The 14,938-nt window shown below is 37.2% G+C and overlaps 2 protein-coding genes and 1 pseudogene across 10 annotated transcripts in view; 2 read left to right on the top strand and 1 right to left on the bottom strand.

The window, feature by feature from the left end:
- GPR160 (G protein-coupled receptor 160) overlaps positions 1 to 14,938 on the top strand; it is a 30,971-nt gene that overhangs the window by 13,999 nt on the left and 2,034 nt on the right. For 3 of the 5 annotated variants that reach the window (XM_011380279.2, XM_011380289.2, XM_023524695.1), the window contains one exon: positions 12,310 to 12,399. The gene's annotated coding sequence lies outside the window, so the exon portion shown is untranslated. Of the gene's footprint in view, positions 1 to 977; positions 4,284 to 11,336; positions 12,400 to 14,938 lie in introns of those variants that run through there. The other 2 variants (XM_023524697.1, XM_023524700.1) reach the window with 2 other exon arrangements.
- LOC105305597 lies at positions 4,291 to 5,698 on the top strand (annotated as a pseudogene).
- PHC3 (polyhomeotic homolog 3) overlaps positions 5,793 to 14,938 on the bottom strand; it is an 80,814-nt gene continuing 71,668 nt past the window's right edge. For 4 of the 5 annotated variants that reach the window (XR_897102.2, XR_002777679.1, XR_897096.2 and 1 more), the window contains 2 exons: positions 13,030 to 13,155; positions 8,915 to 11,215 (listed from right to left, as the gene is read on the bottom strand). The gene's annotated coding sequence lies outside the window, so the exon portion shown is untranslated. Of the gene's footprint in view, positions 8,188 to 8,914; positions 11,216 to 13,029; positions 13,156 to 14,938 lie in introns of those variants that run through there. The other variant, XR_897099.2, reaches the window with a different exon arrangement.

A 14,938-nucleotide genomic window follows, 5' to 3' on the forward strand; every position in this document is an offset into this window, starting at 1 on the left:
ATAGTTGGAATCATCCAATAGATAGCTCTTTCATATCAGCTTCTTTCACTTAATAATATGTTTAAGTTTTCTTCATGTCTATTCATGGATTGATAGATCTCTTTTTATAAAGTGCTGAATAATCACAGTTTTTCCAGTCACTTTCAGAGATCATCTTGGTTGCTTCCCACTTTTGGCAATTATGAATAATGCTGCTATAAATACTTGCGTACAAATTTTTGTGTGGACATAAGTTTTCAACTACTGTGGATAAACACCAAGGAGCACAATTACTGGATTGTATGATAAGAATATGTTGAATTTTGTAAGAAACTGTCATATTGTTTTCCAAAGTGGCTCTACTGTTTTGCATTCCCACTAGCAGTGAGAGTTCCTGCTGTTCCACATCCTTGCCAGCATTTGGTGTGGCCAAACAAGTCCTCTTATGGACACAAATTTTTCTCTCTCCTGGGTAGAATACCTAGGAGTGGAAGTACTAGATCATAGGATAGGTGTATATTAAAGTGCCAGACTGTTATCCAGAGGGTCGTATCATTTTACATTCTTATATCTTTTCTTATATTTGGTATCGGTTTAATTTTAATCTGATAGATATGAAATTGTATGTCAGTGTGGTTTTAGCCTTTTCCTGATGGCTCATGATGCTAGGCACCTTTTCACTTGCTAGCGACCATTTGCACATTTTTCTTTTGAAGTATCTTTTCAAGTATTTTGACCATTTTTGTTTTGATTTACCTGTCTTTTTACTATTGATTTGTAGGCAAGATAGGTAGGTAGGTAGGTAGGTAGGTAGGTAGGTAGGTAGGTAGGTAGATAGATAGATAGATAGATAGATAGATAGATAGATAGGTAGATAGATAGATAGATAGTCAGTCAGTCAGTCAGTCAGTCTGTCTGTCTGTCTGTCTGGTAGTATGGGCACAAGTCCTTTGTTAGATAGATGTGAATATTTTCTCCCAGTGTGTTTCTTGCCTTTTCATTTTCTTATGAGAAGAGTTTAATTTTAATAAGTCCACTTTATTCATTTTTTTTTCTTTTATGGTTAGTGCTTTTGTGTTTGGTTAAGAATTCTTTACCTACCCCAAGGTTGTATTTGCAAAGATATATTCCTTTGTTTTCCTTCTGGAAGCTTTAGAGTATTAATTTTTATTTTTAGACCCGCAATCCATCCTGAACTAATTTGTTTGTATAGTGTGAGGCGAGACTGAGGTGGTTCTTTTTCATTCTGCTATCCAATTGGTCCAGCACCATTTATTGAAAAGACTTTCCTCCTTCGAATTGGTACTTTCTTGTAAATCAAGTGGACTGTTGGAATTCTCTACTGTGTTCTTTTTGTCTGTTCTTAAGCCAGTACCACACTTGTCTTCAGTTCTGTAGTTTATCACTCTTGAAATCAGGTAGTGTAAGCCTTCCATCTTCATTCTTTTTTTGACCATTCTGGCCCTTTGCATTTCCTATACAAAAGATTTTAGGATGAGCTACTCAATTTCTACAAAAAAAGCCTGGTTGGATTTTGATTAGGACTACATTAAATCTCAAACTGGGGACTATTGACATCTTAACAATATTAGTCTTTCTTAGGTCTTCGTTTTTCTCACCAGTGTTTTATAGCTTTTAGCATTAATGTTTTATACACATTTTAAAAGACTTATTCCTATATATTTTATGTTTTTGAGTCTATTATAAATGGTAGTTTTTACACTTTCAAATCTTGTTTACATTTTTATATGCAATTTTAAATATTGATCTGCGATCTTACTAAATTAACTTATTCCAGTAAATTTTTGGTAGATGCCTTGAGATATTCTGTATATATAAACATCATCTATCAATAGTTTTACTTTATCTTTCTAATTTCTGTGCCCTTTTTTCTTACATTACTGAACTGGCTATGACATTCTAAAATGTTGAATAGAAGTGATCAGAGCAGATATCCTTGTCTTGTTCCCAATTTTCACAGGAAAATGTCTTTCACAAATATAACAGCTATAGATTTTTCATAGGTCCTTTATCAGTTAAGGAAATTTCTCTCAATTTCTACTTTGCCAAGAAGTTTTTATCACGAATGAGTGTTTAATTTTCTCAGAAGCTTTTTCTGCACCTTTCAGGATAATCCTACAGTTTGTTTTCCTTCATTCTGTGTATGTAAATATGTCTCTTTTTCATTTGTTGGCACTTTCTCCTCACCTCAAATTAGGGAAAAGACTACTATTTTACTCACTTGTAACACTTGAACATCTTGGCATCATTCATGGAATGGAGGTCTGTTCAGGAGTTTAATTTAGACACTTTGAATTAGACAATCTCCATAAAACACTTTATAAACTAAAAAGCACCATATGTATTTAGGTAGAATTATTTGACCTAAGCAGCATACCTGTTCCCCCAAATTTCTCTTAATCTCTGAAACTTCTACCATTAGGCTGCTTTTAAAAAAATCAATCTGTGGAGAGATGGGTATGTTATATTTTCTGATTCTGGAGGGAGTGGAAACAAAACAGGCAACTGTTTATGGTAATAGAGTAAGCTGGTATAGGTCTGTGATGCTGTTGTCAAAGACTTGTGGGAGAACTAGACCCTGGTTGACTGGGTAGCCTGTTCCAGATTGTATAATGGCGAGAGAAGATCTCCCTCAGGTGACTGGCCTGGTTCACTTTCTCAGAAATGACAAACAGAGCCATGGTTTTGGAAACCACAGACGACTGAACTTGAGCAGTGTCATCTCTCTGGTGGTTGAATCATCTCGGGAGCTGGGTTCAGTAGCTTGGGGCTGTGAGTGAGGTCTCAGGAACTGTTGAGCATGATTTCTGATTGGTACTTTCTTGGTCATTGTATGCTTAAACCCCTTCCTTTAAGTGCAAAACTAATGTTGATGACAGTCATTCAGAGCTCAGAAGCAATCTCTAGTTTAAGTGTCCTTTGAATACTAAACCTTTTATAAGCGTGTTTGCTAAACAGTCATCCCATACGTATTTAGACCTTTCTGATGGTGGTACAAACACTAGCTCCTAAACTAACACAGCTTGCTTTTTAACAACTCCCATTCTTATGACCCTTTAACCGTTTGTCTTATGAAGCCCTTTCCCATATTTGTTGCTTCTTTAGGTATATTCCTATTTATTGATATCTTCCTTAAAATTTGGTAGCAAAACCTGAATGACTAGTACAAAGTTTGGGGATTCCTTTCTCCTTAATTCTGAACATGATACTTGTATTATCTTTTCCTACCAAAATGATGAAGTGAATACAGATGTATAGTTTGCAGTAAATAAGAAGACACATTGTGAGGGAGGGATATATGGAAATATGCATCACCAGAATATTAATTTACAAGCAAACTTAGGGCATTGGGTAAAAATTAATGGTAGCTATATGGAAAACTAAATCATTTCAGTGTAACCCAATTTTTTCAAGAATGTTGTAAGGATCCAGAGGAAGTAGGGTACATATATCTTGACTTTCTCATGCCATTGATTTAATTAAGTGTAATATAATCATCAGTGGCTCAGGGAAACATAGTTTAGTTCAGATGATACCACAGTTATATAGTGAGAAGATCATACAGAGACATAAAGGATTTGGTGCTGGTGTGGAACAACACTTTTCAGTTAACCTTTCAGAGAATAGTCTGGGATACTATTTAATCAGTTTTAATCCCTGACCAGTAATGTATTGTGTGTATGTTTATTTGTGTGCCAGAGATGCTGGATAAATTAGGTACTTAGAAATTGGACAAGTCAAATGCAGGCTAATTAATTTTGTAAGTAGGAAGTTCAAATTAGAGAATGATTGGCTCTGTGCCTGTTCCTGGCAGAAAAAGCCCCTGTGCCGTGATGAATCACAATGCAGTTGAGCCCTCAGTAACTGTAATATAAGTACATGCAGAATACCACATTTCATAAGTCAGTGCTCAGGTTAAGAATACTTATATGAGGCCGAGAACAGGTAAAAGAGTGAAGGCTTACAATAGATAACTTTTGCAACAGAAGCAATGAATCATAGAATTAGAGAGTTACTATTTTGCAACATACCAAGAGGGGAGGGATATGAAAAGGAATAATTAGAAGTATTTTGTATTAAGTAGGATGGCTAAAATGCTGTAAAAATTGACAAAAAATGTAATGGCGCAAATCCAATACAAGTTTATTTCTCTCACTTAACAGTCCGAATGGGTATATCAGGTCACTGGGTGGCTCTGTAAACAAGTGTCTGAAGACCAGAATTTGTCAAGAGGATACAGGAGCCAGCTTGGAGGAACTCTGACAGCACACATTTAGAAAAATGTAGGTATTCAAAAGAATAATGGTGGCAGTGGATTATAACACACTGAATAAGTCCATGAATCCAGGGGAAAATTGCCAGCTCATAAAAGCAGAATGAATCATAGAATTAGAAAGTTACTATTTTATAATTCCCAATATGGTAATTGATTCAGGCAAAGATGATGGATGGATGTTAAAACTATTAAATGAAACTTCGTTTTGGAACAGCATAGTCTAACACTCTCAAGGTATTATACTCTAGGGATTAATTATTGATTACAAAAGGGAAAAGGTACCCCATACTAGAAAAATTTGGCAGAGATGTCCTTAATTAGGTGATCTAACTTCGCATGACCAGTTTGAGACAAACTGACATAATGGGACACATAATCCAGATAGTGTTCTTGAAAAAAATGTTTCTCTAATACTGAAGCAACAATTACATGGACAAATTGTGCAATATTCTACAAGACAATTAGCCTAGTCTTCAAAAATGTCAGAGTCGCTCTTGCCAGGCATGTGTCATGAGAGTGACATTGTTTTTAAATGCTGTATGGTAATCCCTCATGTACCGCCCAGATGCCCAGGGAAGACATGGAGACCTGGAAGCCCAACTACTTCCTTGGGATCATCCAACTTTTGGATGATTATCCCAACTGCTTCACTGTGGGAGCAGACCGTGGGCTCCAGACAGGTGCAGCAGATCTGCATGTCCATCTGCGGGAAAGCTGTGATGCACGGGCAAGAACATTGAGGTGCATGAGGCCATCCCGGGGCACCTGGAAAACGGCCCAGCTCTAGAGGAACTGTCACCTCATGTCCACAAGCATGTGGGCTTTACGTTCACGAGGGAGGACCTCACCTGACATCAGCGACGTGCTGCTGGACAATAAGGTGCCAGCTGCCGCCTGTGCTGGTGCCATGGCCCCATGTGAGGTCTCTGTGCCAGCCCAGAACACTGGTCTGTGGCCTGAGAACACCTCCTCTTTCCAGGCTTCAGGCGTCACCACTAAAATCTTCAGAGGCACCACTGAAATCCTAAGTGACACGCAGCCGATGACGCCTGGAGACAGTGGGAGCCAGCGAAGCCACACTGCTGAACGTGCTGGACACCCGTCTTCCCCTCCCAGCTCCTCGGCCAGCAGGCGTTTGACAGTGGCAGCATCTACAGCCCTCTCTCTTAAGGGGCAAACAGTATAGTTTAAAGTCCGAGTTTAAAAAAAATTTTGATTTAACGAGTAATGCTGATCTTTTCATGTTTAAACCCATTTATCCTTTTTTTGTGAATTGTCCCTTCAGATCCTTTGCTCATATTACTTGGGCTTGTGATCTTTTTCCTGTTTGATTTCCAGGAGTTCTTTATAAATTTGGGAGATTAATATTTTGTAATTTTTTTCTAGTTTGTCAATTTCTTTTGACTTTGCCTGCAGTTTTTATGCCAGGAAGTGTCGTTTACATTTGAACTTGTCAGTCCCTTGGAGTTAAAAGTATCTCTGGTTTCCAGTGTTGCGTAGAAGCCTGACTCCGCCCTGATTTTTTTAAATATCTTTTTATTGAAAAATAAGATACAGAATCATAACGCATACACAAACATGTAGAGCTTAATGAATTATCATAAGGTGACCACCCTTGTAACTTATCTCTCAGATAAAGAACTAAAACTGCTCTGTCAGCCCCTTCCGTGTGACCTCTCCAAACCCCAGCCCCTCTCCCCGCTTTTTACCCTTTAAAACATTATTTAAGATGTCTTTTTACATGTCTTTCACTGTATAGATGACTTCTCCGAGCCTTTTTCTCCCTTGTTCTGTTGAAGAACTAGACCGCTGGACCTTTAGAGTTTTCCACAGTATGACTTTTGCTGATTGCACACTCGTGATACAATACAGCTCAGTATGTCCCTCTGTCCTCTGTATCTCTTTACTTTTTTAAAAACAGCTTTATTGAAGTATAATTGGCATACAACAAACTGCACATATTTAATGCGTAGAATTTGATATCTTTTGCCATGTCTACACCCATGAAAATACCCCATCAGGATAGCTAACACACCTATAGGTGCGTTTATATTTTCTAAGATTTTATGTAAATAGAATCATAAAGCATTCTTTTTGAGCCTGGCCTCTTTCACTCAGCATAATTATTTTGAGATTCATCCGTGTTGTTGCATGTACTGACAGTTGCTTCCTTTTCATTGCTGAGGAGTGTTCCATTGTATGGATATACCACTGTTTTGTTTATCCATTCATTTGTTGATAGAAATCTGGATTGTCTCCAGTTTTGTGTTCTCTATATTTCTTGCATATTGGCAGCTGGATCCAGAGATTTGATCAGACTCAGGTTTAGTCTCTAGGAGGCACAAAATGTCTGATTTCTTTCCCATTGTGATGATCATAGCAATAGGTGCTTAATGTCTACATCTCTTAACTCAGGGATGGGAGGTTGAAGGAGAAGAGCTAATTACAAAATGGTGGAATGCTAAATCTGAGATTTATTTTTCATTTAGAAATTGGAACACTCTTTGAAGAGATACTTCCCCTCATCTACTACTTGGTTATCCAGTAGTACCTCTTGTATAAAGCAGGGTAATTCCTTTATTCTTTCCCTTGATTTACTCGTTTTTAATTTACTCTTAATTCTTTCTATGAAATCTGTTTTTTCGTCTTGAGAATTGGTAATCTCTTCTCTTATCATTGTTTTGAAATTTTGCTGTGCCTCAGTGTGGGTCTGTTTTCCTCTATCAAGGTGGCCACTGATGGACTCTTACTGTTATTAGTTCTAGAGAATATTATATGCTTTTCTTTGGTTTGCTCCCCTTCGGTTTATTCTCTTTCTCTGACTCCCATTATTCAGATTTTCCACCTGCTGGATTGAATCTCTTTCTTATCCTTTTCTCCATCTATTGTTCTGTGTTTTCTGGGAAATGGCCTGAACTTTATTTTCTAACTTCTGTTCAGTTTATCATGTCTGCCATCATATTTTTATTTCCCAAGAGTGCCTTCTTATTTTCTGTTGTTTTAAACAGTTTCCTCCTTTTGTTCCATGGATGCAATATTTTCTCCCTGAAAACAATGAATTTCTAAATAAAGTTTTCTTCTAGCATGGTATCTTTTTCCTCCAAGTTATTTTTCTGCTTGTGGGTTTGACTTTTCATAGTAGAGATTTTCTTTGACTGAGGATCTTTGGATGTCTAGTCATATTTTTTGGGTAGGGTGCTATCTAGAATGTGTCCGTAGGGAAGACTCAATGTCAGTACTTTTACCTATTTATATCTAGGCTGATCACTAGAGGAGGACTTGTGGATATTTATGTTTTGGATAATGGTATTCCTGAAATTCAGGTGAGGAAGAGAAGTCTCAACTTTCGATATGTATATTTTTACTCAGACTCCATTTTCAGCATTGAACCACTCTGCAGCTCTTCCCACAGTCCAGAGACCCTGTTTTACACTTGCCCGAGGAGAAAACCCCCATTCTTAGTCTGTAGCTGGGGCGAGACAGTCACCTGTTGCACTGAGTCAGGGAAGGGATCTGGGACCTGTTTGTTTCATTTGCCCCATCTTTGCATCCCTTTTCAAAGTTATCTGGGCCAACAGTTCCTCAGCCTTTCGAGGGTCCTGAGGTATAAATTAGGTTGGCACTGTGCTTTATCAGCACTGCTAGCTTTCTTGTCTATTATCAGTATATGAGATTCACCTGAGGATTTTATTAAAATGCAAATTGATCCAATGAATCCATGTTGGAACCTGAGATTCTGTAACTGTATTCATAACAAGCTCCTTGATGATGCTTATGCTACTGTTCCTTGGACCACACTTTTGAGTAGCAAGATGCTAAGTCATTTGCCATTCATCCAATTGTTTTTCTAGCCTCTGGATTTTTTTTTCCTGGTGTCTACTCTCACATTCTTTTGTCCTGGAAGTTCATGTCTTTAAAAAAAAAAAAAACTACAAAAAATTTCAAGCAGATACACAAATAGGATAACTATTAACTCATAGATAGTCCTGCCCTATTTACACTCCCATCAGTGCCCACCAAACACATACTGTGTTTCAAAGCAAATTCCAGAAAACATCTCACCTGTAAATATTGCAGTATGTATTTTTTAAATATTTTTAAAAATAACCATATGTATTTGGGCTGCCATAACAAACACCATAGACTGGCTTAACAGACATCTATTTCCTCATAATTCTGGAAGCTTGAAGTCCAAAATCAAGGTCTCAACAGGTTTGTCTCTCCTGAGACCTCCCCTTGGCTTACAGATGGCCACTTTCTTATTGTGTCCCCATATCACTGTTCCTCTGTGTGCACCCATCCCTGGTGTCTCCCCTTCTTATAAGGCTACTGGTCAGACTGGATTAGGGACCACCCATATGACCTCATTTAAAGGCTCCATCTCCAAATACAGTCATATTCTGAGGTACTAGAATTTAGGGCTTCAACATAGGAATTTTGGGGGAACACAATTCTGCCCATCACAACAAAATACTATTATCATGCCAAAAATTAGTAATTCCTTGATATCCTCAAATTTCTAATCAATGTTCAAATTCCCAGTTGTAATTCTTTGTTCTAACGAATTCAGATAAGTTCTACACATTGCACTTAGTTGCTATATCATTAGTCTCATTTAATCTTTTGTGTTGTTGTTGATAGTTTATTTGAAGAAGTAAGTTCTCTGTCCGGTAGCGTTTACCACCATCTGGATTTTGCTTACTGCATCCCATGGGGTTAACATGTTCTTTTGTGCTCTTTTTTTTTTTTTTTTTGTACATAAATAGTTGAATCTACAGGCTAATCGGGTCCTAAGTTTTTAGCAAGTCCATTTCATAGGTAGTGGTGCATCCTTCATCTCTCCCTTGGGTGTTCGTAGCTGTTGATGACCATTGGCTGCTTCCACAAGTACATAAGGGGTCCCAAAATGACAGTTTTCAAATTTCATTATTATTTATTCACTTATTAGAGTACTTGTAAAAAAGTAGATATCCTCTCACTTTTTTTTGTCACCAAGTAGTACAATTAGTATAGAAAAGACAGGAAAAATGCTTGATTCTTTCCCTGTATTTACCAGTTTAAAAACATAATGACTTGGTTCCCTAGTGTCCTTAAATGTGACAAATTTGGTTTGCTTGTTCATTTTAGAATCAGTTACAAACTCAATTTATTGATGTTTTAGTGGTATGAGAGGGAGTAGAATTACATTTATTCAAAAAACCATCTTCAGTGGAAGTTGTATCATAATTTATGCAGCCAATTTCCTATTGTTGGATATTTAAATTAATTCTAGGTTTTTAATTTCATATCCAATACTGATATGTACAGCCTTTAAAAATGTAATAAAATGCACTCATTTTCAGTGTAATTTGAATTTTGAAAAATGTATATACATTTGTTGAACTACCATCTCAATCCACATATAGAACACGTTCATCTCTACAAAAGTTCCTGGTGCTCCTCTGCCTCCGCTTGGCCCCAGATTTCCACTGGTGGTCTGTCCAGCCTGATAGGTTTGTTTTGCTGTTGTAGAATTCCATATAAGTGAAAGCAAACCATCTGTACTCATTTGTGTCAGGTATATGGAATATTTCCAGTTTGAAGCCATGGCAAATAAAGCTGCAACACACTTTTGTGGGTCTTTTTGTGGATGTAAGTTTTCATTTCTCTTGAGTAAATACCTACGAGTAGTATTACTGGATGAAATGGTAATTGGATGTTTAACATTGTAAGAAACCTCCAAACTATTTAAACAATGTCTGAGTTCTCTTTCTTTGCCAACACACGTCAGTCTTTTAATTTTAGCTGTTCTAGTGTGTGTGAAGTGGTACCTGCTTGGAGTTTTCATTTGCATTTCTCCAATGTGTCTATTCAAACCTTTTGCCCATTTTCTAATGGGCTACTTTATTGAGTTGTAAGAGTTCTTTTATATTCTGGATCCAAGTCATTGGTCAGATATTTATTGTGAATATTTTTTCCCAGTTTGTAGCTTGCCTTTTCATTTTCTTAACTATGCTTTCGAAGAGGTGTTTGTTTTTTCAACAAAGTCCAATTTATCAACTCATGTATTTGCACGAGTGCATGTCCTAAGAAAGCCAAGCCTGGTGTTGTGGGTTGACTAGTGTGCCCCAAAGTTCATGTCCGTCCAGAATGTCACCTTATTTGGAAATAGGTTTTTGCATATGTAATTAAGGTATGATCATACCAGATCAGGGTATGATGTAAATCCCCTGACCAGTGTTCTTGCAAAAAGAGGAGAGGACACACAATGAGATGCACCAGGGGAGAAGGCAATGTAAAAACGGAGATTGCTGTGATGCTGTCACAAGCCAAGAATGCTAGGAGCCACCAGAAGCTGTAAGAGGTATGGAAGGATTCTCCTCCAGAACCTTCAGAGGGAACACAACTCTGCTGACACCTGATTTCAGACTTCTAGCCTCCAGAACTGTGCAAGAATAAATTTCTGTTGTTTGAGCCACCCAGTGGTAATTGTTATGGCAGCCCTTGGAAACTAAATATGTCTAATGCAGGATCAGAAAGATTTTTTTTTTTTCCCTAGAAATATGTTTCACTTCTGCATTTAGTCTTATCCTCCACTTTGAGTTTATTTTTCTGTATTGGTGTGAGGTTAACGGTTAAGGTTAATTTCTTCCCATATGGATATCACTTTCCAGTACCATTTTTAGGAAAGGTTGTCCTTTTCCCCACTGAATTACCTTACAGTTTTGTTGAAAATCAACTGGCTATAAATGGTTAGGTCTACTTTTGGATTCTCTTCTGTTCTGTTGACTTATAGGACTCTCCTTATGTTAATACCCACTCTCTTTATTTCTGTACCTTTAATAGCAAGTCTTAAAGTCAGGTAGTGTAAGTCCTCCAACTTTTTTTCTTAAAAATTATTTTGGCTCTGCTAGGTCCTTTACATTTCCATATAAAATTGTAGAATCAGCTTGCCAATTTCTGCAAAAAAAAAAAAACTTGCTGAAACTTCCAATAATCAACATAATCACTGTCATTTGAATGTCACCTTTTTGTAAAGCTCTTTCACATACATAAATTGGGTCCCTTTCTACATTTCCAGTTGTGAGCTGAGCCATTGAGACTCACTGCAGAACACAAGCTTTGAAATCAGACCCGAGACTGCACTTAAGCTCCAACACTTATCAGTCATGCAATCTCAGGAAGTATGCTTATTAAGCCTGTTTCCTCCTGGGGAAAAATAATACATACCTTTTATGATTACTGTAAGGAATGTATGAAAGGTATGTAAAAGCCCTGGGCAAGGTTCAATACACAATTTCTCCCATAGGATTTCTCCACTCATCAGGATCAGCAAATCCAGCTAGAGCTAATTCCGTTTTTTTGTGCAATAGACCATGTTAGCTGTGCTCATCTTCCCATTGTACTGTTTCATGCACGTGGTTTTGTTAAACTTTTCTGAGTATGCATAATACAACTGATTATAATATTACTATGAAGTTATTAAGTTTACTACCTATTTAGAAAAGAGATTTTTTTACTCAATCATCAATGTACAGAGGACTTTTCAAAAGTTACGTGGTGTGATATTGCAACTGATTAAGTATAGATGAGAATTCAGCTGTCTGCTATTGAGCCAGACTCTAAAGCAATTTGTGAAATGTCCAACAGTGCTACCTTACTTTTTCATTTTAAAAAAATATGATTTATGCTAACATGCAGTAAGTGTCAAAGGGTCCTGTAACCAAACAGGATGAAAACTGCTAATTTACACTCCAAAACCCATGGGTGAAACTACAATATGAGCAAGATTTCTTAAAATAGATGCCATATCACATGCACCCATATCTCAGGGGCTTTGGTGGACTCTCAATCTAAGTGTCCCTTTTCTTCCTTTTGCTGGAAAGATTATAAGCAGTTAGTTACTGGCTGTAATCCCACAAAGTTATAGCTTTTCTAAGCAGAGATCTGGAGCCAGTTATAAGGAACTCCAATTACTAAGATAGCTGTTAGTGATGGTTATTTTTGTTTTCTGTCTTTCGCAATGTTTATTCATGTGGCATTTTGCTATGCAGGGAACCGAGAAAGTAAGATAATTGAAGGCCATAAAACCGAAGTAAAATAGGAAGGTCATCGGCCAAGAAAGACCTACTGGAGAAAGCAGAGTAAGTATGGTGGGGTTTGTTCGGTGTTTTAGTTTTTTAAAGAATTAATTGGATTATAAATAGAAAAGCAGACACTGGGTCAGTGAAAAGAAATCATGGTTTGTTTCCTTCAGGCCCTGCTAATACTTCTAAACTGGCCAGGTCACAGAGCAAGCCCAACGATGCCTTGACAGGACTTCTACATTAAGTTTTTAAGTTGTATGGAAGCAATATGAGTTGGTTCATAAGTTCTTTAAAAAATTATTCAGGAAAAGAACTGTATCTCATCAATCTCTGAATCCCTAGAGTTAATGTGAACATTTTTCAAGGGACAGTTCTGGACAGGTTGCCTATCAAAAGACTTTTCTTATCCTAGGAGTTGGTTTAAAGAATAAAATGTTTGAATTTTGAATATTTTTTAGTGGTTTTAAAGGAGAAGTGGGGTATAAAATTGGTATCACCTTGAAAAGTATTGATTGATTTCCATGATTATGAGATTCAGGAACCATTATAAAATGACCCAAACCTCATTTTCTGATACACTTCCTTTCAGGTGCTTTTTATTGCCTCAAGTTGCACATCTTTCCTGGGTATCCTCCCCCTCCTCACCCCCCATCTTGAAAGCTTCTTCGAGCTTTATGATTCTCTTACATATTCCATTTCAGACACCTGTCTTCCTTCTTCACATCCTCTTCTAAGGAGGTTCTTGGTTAGTGCCTTGGTGGCTGTAGCTGGTCCTCCTCCTCCTCCTGCACCTTTGATGGCCTTCCTTAGCTCCTAGGAGACACTCAGAGTTACTTCCCTTCTCCAGGGACTAGCCTGCTTTTCTGGCCTTCCAGTCGGCCCCACTCTGGAATTCAGTGATGAAATGGAAACTTGGGTAACATCCCTTAGATGTTGCCTAAATGTGGATTCCTTAGCTTATTTTAATAGGAATTATTAAGGATGAAGTGATTTTATACAGATAATCATGACTCCAAAGGTACTTTTTTTTAAATGGGTCTTTATAAATATAAACCCGCACTACTTCCCTTCCTTACCCCCATTCTAAACCAACATTTGCTATTTAAAACTAGGCCTGTTTTTTTTCTTGGCAGAGGAGGGCTGCACGTGGTCTTATCATTCCATCTGCACTCCTTATCCAAGTAACACACATCTAAGGCCAGTGGCATTTGTCAAGGTTGTAATCACGAGTCCATGGTCCTTGTATATCATATCTCAAATCTGGAATGGAACTTTTTCAGGAGAGGGTCAAGTTAAACTACGTGGTATAGTTGAGTATAGAAAATAAGCTGAGCATACAAGAAAACTTGTTTCATTGGTTCTTTTATACCTATAGTTATGACTATAGGTACTAAATGATTTTTTATAACTGTCTTTGCATATATGCACACACATGTGTGTAAACAGACCCATTATTTGTGTACCTTAATAAGTGAAGTTATGACATGGTAGATTTATGGCCATGAGAGTATGTTAAAGAAAAATAGTCATGACTGAAGAATGTTAAGACAGACTTTATTCAGGACCACTGCAAAGGTGTAGGGACCACGACAGTATGGTTTAGCAGTGATGGAAAGAGATTGGGCTTGATTCCAGATACAAGTGGGAACTCATAGGAAAGGAGTAGGGAGGGGGTGAGTGGATGGAATATCACTAAGGAAATGCCAGGGGTAAGATGGATTCTTGCTGAAGGCAGGCCAGGGTGATCACATGTCGCCTAGGGGCAAGGGATGAGGAATCTGCTACCAGGGGAGGTCAGATATTGAAGATGAGAGGTTCTGGCTAACCTGACTTAGCAGGATTCTTGCTAAAATTGGAGAATGAAAAGACAAACACCGAAAGTTCAACTCTCTTCTCAGCTAGGAGAAAGACTTAGTCAAGTTAGGATTCAGTCTGTCAACAGGACTGATAGCCCTCTCCCACACTGATTTCTTTTTTTATTCTCAGACAGTATTTTCATTATTTTCTTGAAATTATTTAATCATTGGTTATGTGCTTTTAGTCAAATTCAGTTTTTTCACTTTTCAGACTTGATATTCCCGTATTTTTTCCTTAAAGTTTGAGAAATTAAGGAAGACTCAGAAGTATAATAGTACCATATTAAGTCAATGTGTATACCTTTTTAGTTTTTTATATACATGTATGTCTCAAAAATTAGATGACATGTTCCTGCATAATTTTGTAACCTACAGTTCACTTAACTAAACATTGTGGAAATTTATATTTTTTTAACATGCAACAAATTCACAGGGTTTAACATTTAACAAGTATAGAAAAGGTGGAGTGAAAAATAAGTCTTCCTCTAAGTCAAGAAACACTTTTAATGGCATAATAGTTTATCATAAGGATGTACCATGTATCATTTTTAACTCATTTCCAGTTGGCATTTGTGGAGGAGTTTGTTACTGTTTATATTGCTTTGTTTTATTTTATAAACACTTGTGGTTGAACAATTTTGGGTCAACTTGGATTTCTTTTTTAGGATAAATTTCTCAAATTTCCTTCCTTTTATTCTATCCTTTCCTCATTTCTTCCTCTCTGACCTTTCATCACCTTC

Source organism: Pteropus vampyrus, unplaced genomic scaffold, assembly GCF_000151845.1.
Source record: "Pteropus vampyrus isolate Shadow unplaced genomic scaffold, Pvam_2.0 Scaffold12, whole genome shotgun sequence".
Taxonomy (NCBI): domain Eukaryota; kingdom Metazoa; phylum Chordata; class Mammalia; order Chiroptera; family Pteropodidae; genus Pteropus; species Pteropus vampyrus.